Source organism: Moschus berezovskii, chromosome 12 (genome assembly GCF_049115385.1).
Source record: "Moschus berezovskii isolate FMDL1 chromosome 12, NW_MosBer_1.0, whole genome shotgun sequence".
Taxonomy (NCBI): Eukaryota; Metazoa; Chordata; class Mammalia; order Artiodactyla; family Moschidae; genus Moschus; species Moschus berezovskii.
The window spans coordinates 89,298,670-89,306,745 of record NC_142471.1 but is presented as its reverse complement, the minus strand read 5'-3'; positions in this window follow the sequence as shown (position 1 = coordinate 89,306,745).

Sequence of the window (8,076 nt, the reverse complement as noted above, 5' to 3'; positions counted from 1 at the left end):
TTCTCTAGTTCACATTAGTGTCCCCAGTGGCTGAGGGTCAAGAGAGCTCCCTGGGGTCTTATTTGTAAAGGCATCAATCCCACTCATGAGGGTTACAGCCTCATTACCTCCTCGTGACATCACACCATGGATTAGGTTCAGCATAAGACTTCTGGCCCCTCTGCTCTGTGTGTTCATGGAACTCTCCAGGCAAGAATGGGTGCTCTGCTGGAGTGGGTGCCCATCCCCTTCTCCAGGGGATCTTCCCAACCCAGGGCTTGCACTCGGGTACTCTTGCATTGTTGGCAGGTTCTTTGCCATCTGGGCTACCAGGGAAGCACCCCATGAATTCTGGAAGGACATACATTCATTCATTGTGTGGCAGGTGCCTGGCACAGGGCCCAGCACACTGCAGGCGATCATCAGATGTGGGGCTTCTTACCTTCGGAGGTCCTTCCTGCTCTCCTTCTGGAATCTGAGCAGCAAGGAGTTATTGAGCAAAGCCTAAGTAACTGGGTCAAAAGTGGCCAAGGTTGCCTGGTATTGAATATTTGGGAGGGTGGGGACAGGTCTGCCAGGGTCAGGCAGTCAGTCCCTGGGCAGGTGTGTCCAGGAGGGGTAGCTGCTGGGGGCTTGGGCAGGTACGAAATGGTCCCAAAGGATGAGTGCTATCCCTGGGAGGCTGTGTGAGAGAGAGGGGCATCTGAGGTGGTGACAGTGGGAGAGAAAAGAGGATGCAGAAGACAGAAAGATAAATACAAAGAAATATAAACACATCCCACCACAAAATTATGAAATCACCATTTCTGACAATGTACTTGTGTGTAATAAAACTACCTTCACACCAGGTCAACAAAGTGTGGATGAGATTTTATAACAGGAGGCTTTATTGGACAGAATCTCAATACATATTTTCCCCTGTAGGAACTCTCAATTCTCTCATAAAAATTTATTACAGCATTTGATATGTATGCACTAAACACAAGCTGTTGTAAACAGAGCAGGCAACACTGGCCTTGGACTCCCTGATCCTGAGTCCCACTGCAACAGAAGACAACCGTTGGCAAGTGTATCGCATGAAAGGTTAACAGTGCCACGTGGGGAGGGCTTCTGGTGATTATTTTTAACGGAGCTGTACTTCTGTTTCATAAATTAGGAGAAAATAAAGCTAAAACTCTGATGGAGACAAACAGTGCAGAGGATGGTCACATTTTGCTTTGCGTGTTTTCTGCTTGGGTTGCAGCTGTTGGTGAACAGTTGCCCATATGCACACCCGCAGGGAAGCAGAGTCGCGGGGGCACACGGTGAAGGGCATGTTTGGTCCAGCACAAGCATGCAGATGTCCACCCCTTTTCCTATAGGTCTGATTTCAGAGACAGAACATCGTACGGGAGCTAGGCATTTGCAGCTCCCTCTGTCCCTTAAAATAAAATATCTTTAGTTTTTCTAAATCCTAGTTTCCAAAAGTATTTTTGAAGCATCTAAAGATAAAGTACATTTCCATGAGGAATGCTGAACTAGCTGGCACCTACCTTAGGTTTCCTGAGTGCAGTCGCCCTTCTGTTCTCTGGACCCCCTCCAAGCTATGGATAGTGTAAGCCCCCCCCCCACCTCACTTTGCACAACCCCTGCCTCCTCCCAAGTAAAGAAATCTAGTAGCTCAGATGGTAAAGCATCCGCCTATAATGCAGGAGATCCAGGTTTGATCCCGGGGTGGGGAAGATCCCCTGGAGAAGGAAGTGGCTACCCACTCCAGTATTCTTGCCTGGAGAATTTCATGGACAGAGGAGCCTGGCGGGTTATAGTCCCTGGGGTCACAGAGTTGGACACAACTGAGTGACTAACGCACACATGAAAAGTGAAGGAAAGCAAAGAATTCAACTTGGGTGCACTCATAACTGGGAGCTACCAGGGCTCAAAGGGTAGCATCTAACCAGTCTGCTGCAGGAAGGTGGGTGGCTCCCATTTGGACGCGGGGCAGGATGAACCTCTGTGTGGGAGATGACCGTGCTCCATTAGGTAGGATGGATGTTCAGACAGGGCAGTGGTTTTTAGTTGCTAAATCATGTCCAACTCTTTGCGACCCCATGGACTGTAGACCACCAGGCTTCTCTGTCTATGGGATTTTCCAGGCAAGAATATTGGAGTGGGTTGCCATTTTCTTCTCCAGGGGATCTTTCCCACCTGGGGATCAAACCTGGGTCTCCTGCATTGCAGGCAGAGCCACCAGGGAATAGGGTGGCTGAAATTGTCCACTGGCATCCGCTCCACAGGACACCACAGCAGAGGGACAGATTTATGACCTCCAAGGAGCTGCCTCACCACAATAGACAATGAACATCCAAATGGCAAAGATCTGAATTCCTTCTTGCAAACTAGCCTAAGAAAATACAGACTGGCCTATCCCAGTGTTTATAAAAATGCCCGGTGTTGGTAATGAGGGTAGGGCAAGGCAGTTCTTTTATTTGTCCCTGGACTTGCAGGGTTTTCCCTGAAGAAATCCTGATGGGGTTGGCGAGACACCGAACTCCTTAAATGTCTCTCAAATGTTCCACACTTGAGGAAGTGTGTTTACACACTTGTAAAACAGGGTCGTTAAGGTTTGGAACGATTTCAACTTGCAAGGGAACTTGGCATTTGAATACAGCATGAGTTTGGGTTACTGATAATCCAAGCAAAGTTTTGGCACACATGGCTTGAATGCTGGGCCATGGTGGACTGAGCCTCTGGGGGCTGGTTGTTTGGTATTTTAGGCAGGCAGGAGCCATCTCTCTGATCCAGCCATTGGGAAATTGACTGGCCCAGGTCAATTGGTCAGTTGTGTACCATTGCGGTAGCATCTGATACTCCCTAAATACAGTCCCTATGAGTCATCTGGGGAATTGAGAGGCCTTGACGACTCTAATCTGACTCTCATGATTCAGTGTGGGATTCCTGTCTCCAGACTTTAGACTCTTCAAAATGTGAACTTCAGGTTCTATTAAACACATGCAACCAAGCTGCCCTGGTGGCTCAGTGGTAAAGCATCCACCAGTCAAGGCAGGATACATGGGTTCCATCCCTGATCTGGGAAGATCCCACAAGCTGTGGAGCAACTAAGCCTGTGCTCCACAACCACAGAGCCTGTGCTCTAGAACCTGGGAGCCACAGCTCCTGAGCCCACGTGCTGCAAGTACTGAAGCCTGTGTGCCTAGAGCCCATGCCCCACAACAAGGACTTCTCATCGCAATGAAGCCTGCTCGCCACAACTAGAGAAAAAACCGTCAAAGCGAGGAAGACCCAGCACAGCCAAAAGTAAACACATGAGTATTAAATATATAAATACAGAAACGTATCAAAAAACACACATGTGCAACCGCTGTTCCATGCCAAGGAGTAAGATACTGACTATAGTCACTAGGCCTCCAAGAGAAGGGACACAGGAAGTGCCCCCAAGTCAGTGTTCCTAAGAGCGTACGTGCTCCAGAAGGCACGAACACAATCTTTTGAGTCAAAAACTTAAATTATTTCAAAAGTCCTTTTTGTGGATATATGTGATAAACTATCACAGGGCTGGGAAAGACTGAAGGCAGGAGGAGAAGGGGGCAACAGAGGATGAGAGGGTTGGATGCAAACTCCAGGAGGTGGTGAAGGACAGGGAAGCCTGGCGTGCCTCAGTCCGTGGGGTCGCAAAGAGTCGGACACGACTGAGCGACTGAACAGCGTCACACTGCTAAGACTGAGCAGATGCATAATGTTGGAACGTCAGTGCTAAACACATATTTACATGACACACCACGTGAACAAACTGAACACCCCCCCCGCCCCACCCCCAGAGATGGGTGTGAGTGTGAAGGGTGGAGGGGGGCCGAACTGTTACTGGGCACAAGGGTGGCTTTTGCAAATCTGGTTGTTTCTGCTGTGGATTCTTCCAGTTGTCCCCAGGGATTATGGGCCCTGCCCACGTGGGCCCTGTGTCATTATGGAATGTGTACACACCCTTCTGAAGACATAGCGTCATTCCCTCTCAGGTGTGTTAGCAGCGGATGCACCCTGGTCAATGAGGTTTCCTAGAAATGAATCCTGCTTGGCCTCCCAATTCACTGTATAATGTGGATGCTCCACGAAAGAAATGCAGTGCATTCAGCACCTCCCACCCTTCCACCCACCCTTCCTTTCTTTCTTCTCTTTCTCTTTCCCCCTTCTGTTTTTCACTAGCTAAATTATGTGGATTCCCCCAGGTCTTCTTCCTAAAAGAGCTCTAATTTGGGGACTCCCGAGTTCAAGACCGTGATGCTCTCCCCTAGAGATCACAGATCACATGCAGTCTGTCTCAGGAGGCACGTCACCTCCTGACACACAGCTGATCTCATTCCTGGACACACGTCTAGCTCTCATCCCACCAAACTCCACACCAGACATGTTCACGCCTCCTTCGTGTCTTGTCATGCGATCTTCCCCAGTGCAGGTTCAGGTCCAAGGTCACCCAAGGGCACCTCTAGGAAACCTTCCCGAAGCCTCTCTCCCCACTGTCAAGTATGTCAGCCCTCCCACTGCGCCCCTAGCCCTGTGCACAGCCCACGAGGGCAGCCCCAGCCTCCATTCTGTAGAGTAATCCCGGTCTCCCCAGAGCCTGACGCAGCCCCAGGCTGGACACACAGAGGGTGCTCTGTAAATGCAGAGTGAGAGGCGGGCATTCCTGCAGTGCTGGGCTGGAATCCGTGGCTGCCGCGGGCCGCTCTCCAACCTCTCCGGAACTCAGCTTCCCTGGACCTTCACAGCCCACAGTGATCAGTCCAGGTCAGGCTGAGCAAAGCCTCATGTCCTAGCCACGTTGCCCTCCTGATGCAGATTACCTGGAAAGGCAGGCAGTTCCACTCACGGGGATTCCTCTCTCCTAGATAGCTGGTTCCCGGAAGTGCCCAGGGCCTGCTCCTTTGACCGTATGTGTGGAAGGAGGTGGGAAGAGGGCTTTGACTCTGTGGCTGCGTCTCCAGCGGAGAGGCAGGAGCGAGACTGAGGCCCCGACGTCTCCTCCTTCCACCAGCAGGCAGAGGCAGCGGGCCGGAGGTCAGGCTAGCTCGCTGAGGGCTTCATTCCCGATGCTGTGGGTCTTTCGGGAAAGCAGTGGGAGCCCCAAACACATCCAGGACCTCTGTCCTCCCCCTGGTGCCTGTGGTCCAAAGGACACGAGTGGATGCAAGGGATTTCTGGCACCTGATAAAACATCCTCATTAAAATCATAGGTAAATGAGTGGATGCTGAATTGGGGTAAATTCTAAATATGCACAGCCCGTGGTCCCCCCCAACCCACATGGTCACAGTACAGTCCTGCAAAGACATCATCCATGGGCACTGAAATATGTAAAAGGACAGCAACCAGGACCTGGACCTGGCCTGATCTTTCCATCCTCTCTCAGAAAGAAAGGCATCATGAGAAAGGAAGCTAGTTTCACAAACATGAGGAGAGAGGTTTATTGCTCATGGTGACAGAAGGCTGAGCGGAGTCCTAGAAGGAAGGTACAGTCAGTGTGAGAAGGGTCAAGGCAACTTCCCCTCCTCCCCTGCCGCTGTGACTTCTCCAGAAAAGCAGGCATGCTCTCAGGGAAACATCTTTGGGAGGTCAGCTGACCATGAGACACACAAACCCCCACAGCCACGACCCTCACCCCTCAGCTGGTCCCAGGGCTCTGAAATCCCCTCCTTCAAGAAGCAGCATAAAGAAAAGTTGGAGTTGCAGAGTGACTGCGAAAGCCATTGTGGGTGGAGTTTAAACCTACAAGTTCAGAGCATGTTGGGCCAGGAACTGAGCCCTGTATGTGGGATTTGAGACCCCTCCATTCTAGGCTCTGTTCTCCAGCTTCTTAAAACACTTTCACACTGAGCCCAGCTGTCCACCAGCGCTCAGGCCTTCAACATCAAGCCTTCCGCTGGGCTGCTGTCAAGGAAGTCATCCCAGGCCCTTGACAGAGTTGCTGATCTGGACCTTCCTAAGTGTTTTACCTGAGAAATCCATGTGACATTTGATAAATTTACCAAATGAGGTAGATAATTCTCTTGGGAATAATGAAGCTGGGGAAATTTTATAGACTGTATATAGATGAATATAAACATCTATCTAAAGGTAATCCTAGCAGAGTTGGTGGATATCGATCAGTAACGAAGTGATCTTATTCTCACTTCTTGGGTTTTGATACCTGTGTCCTAATAATAATGAAAATACCCAATCAGCTGGCATGTTTGGGGGGCTATCACCATTATGCCAAAACAACTGTTTCTGTTGGTTTGTTGGCAGTCCTAAGGTTTAGTATAAATTATGAAATACCTCTTCTCAAAATAAGTGACATTACAGGTGACAGATCTAATTTTTTAGCTAAAGAAGAGGTGAAAGGGATCAAGTTGCTTCCAGGAGTATAATTTGTTGCCTGCACAGAGCAAGCAGGAAGAGGAGTTGACAGTTATTCCTTCAATCTGACATTGACGAAAACTTATTTGACTGTTTGAATCTGACTATTGACTTCAGCCACTGGGTCACTACTCCTCCGCTGCCCAAAGAGTATTTGTGTGAAAGAGAGACGGTCGGATTCAATGATGCATATTTTCCTGGCTCTTTGCTTGTCTTCAACCTCACTGATGCTTTGGGGTTTGGGACAGCAAAGGGGGAACAGCTGCTTGATGCTAGGAAAGCGCAACAAAAGTGAGTACTTGTTGTGATTCAAACCTGAGGGGCCAAAAGTGCTCTGAACCAGAGCAATTTTGTTTCAGTAGCACACAAAGTCCTGTATGGGCAGTGATGTGCTGGGAGATGTTTAGCAATGAGTTTTCAGTGGAGAAAAGGGCCTCGTTTGTAGCCTTTTCTGACTTTCATGGTATAAACATGCCCATCACGGCTGATTTCAAGCTACCAAGGTGATGTCCCAGAACATGGAATTGGGACGGGCTGTGTGCCACTGGCTCCTCTAAGCAGGTGTGAGTATACCTCCAGCTGCGATGGGGAGGCGTCAAGGCTTCCAAGCCTACATCGGTCTCCATGGAAACTTAGAAATGAGACAAGAGTAGGCCAGGCTCAGTGATTTGTTTTCTAAATGAGGAGCTTGGGTTAGTAAGACGCCATCTTTTCAAACATGCATACCTATGGCTATTTTTTGATACTGGGGCCACTCGGCAGTGAGAAGCATCAGGTTCCTCCTGGCTGGTCCCCGTGGAGTGGGGTCCTCCCTTCTCTGTCTCCAAAGTCAGGCTGTGCCCAGAAAGGAAGGGGAGAATGAGCCCTCTGAGCCTTTTGCTCCCATCCTTTCCACCCTGGAGGAGCCACTTGTTAGAGTGAAGGATGGAAAAATAACTGCTCTTAGCATGCACACGTCATTCGAAATGGTAAAAAGACAAACGGGCAGAGAGCCTGGTCCACTCATCTTGTTTTTATGAAAACAAGATGGCGGCTGCTAGTGGATTGGTATAGTTTTCCGAGTTATGGTTTTCGGTAAAAATTTCACTCTCCCATCATGGGCTCAGGGCACTTTCTGGATCACCTTGGGAAGCCTCGACTGTCTGTTCATGACTTACAGAAACTAAGATATTGAACCCTAGGGATGATGGAACTTAGTGCCTTAAAATCAGGCTAAAAACCTGCTCAGGTCTGTTCTTCTCCAATCACATCAAAGAACATGCCGGACAAGACGCATGAGACAAGGTGAAATGCTTCCTGCGAATTCAAGTCACAGATTGGGGTTTGGGGACCTGCCAGGCACGTTCCTCTGCCCTCTCCTCCTTGGCTCCAATAGTTATGACGTGTGAATCAGAAGAAGGTGACTTCGGGTCAGACCTCAAAGAACATTATTACATGTAGTACCTGCCTATTGAAAACCATTTTCATGCTAAGGGTGTCTACACACACACACACACGTTAGCTTTGGGGCAGGGGCAGGGACGAGAGAGAGAGAAAAGTTGAATCCAATATGACCATGTCTAATGCAACTTGTCAGCCACAGCTGGGTAACACTAGCTGTTGGACATTTTCCCCTTGGGCTTGGGGGCCCGAGGTCCCAGCTGAGCACAACCAAGTTAGTATCAGCTGAATGATATTTGGATTCCAGCAGCCACCACTGCACATGGCCATGC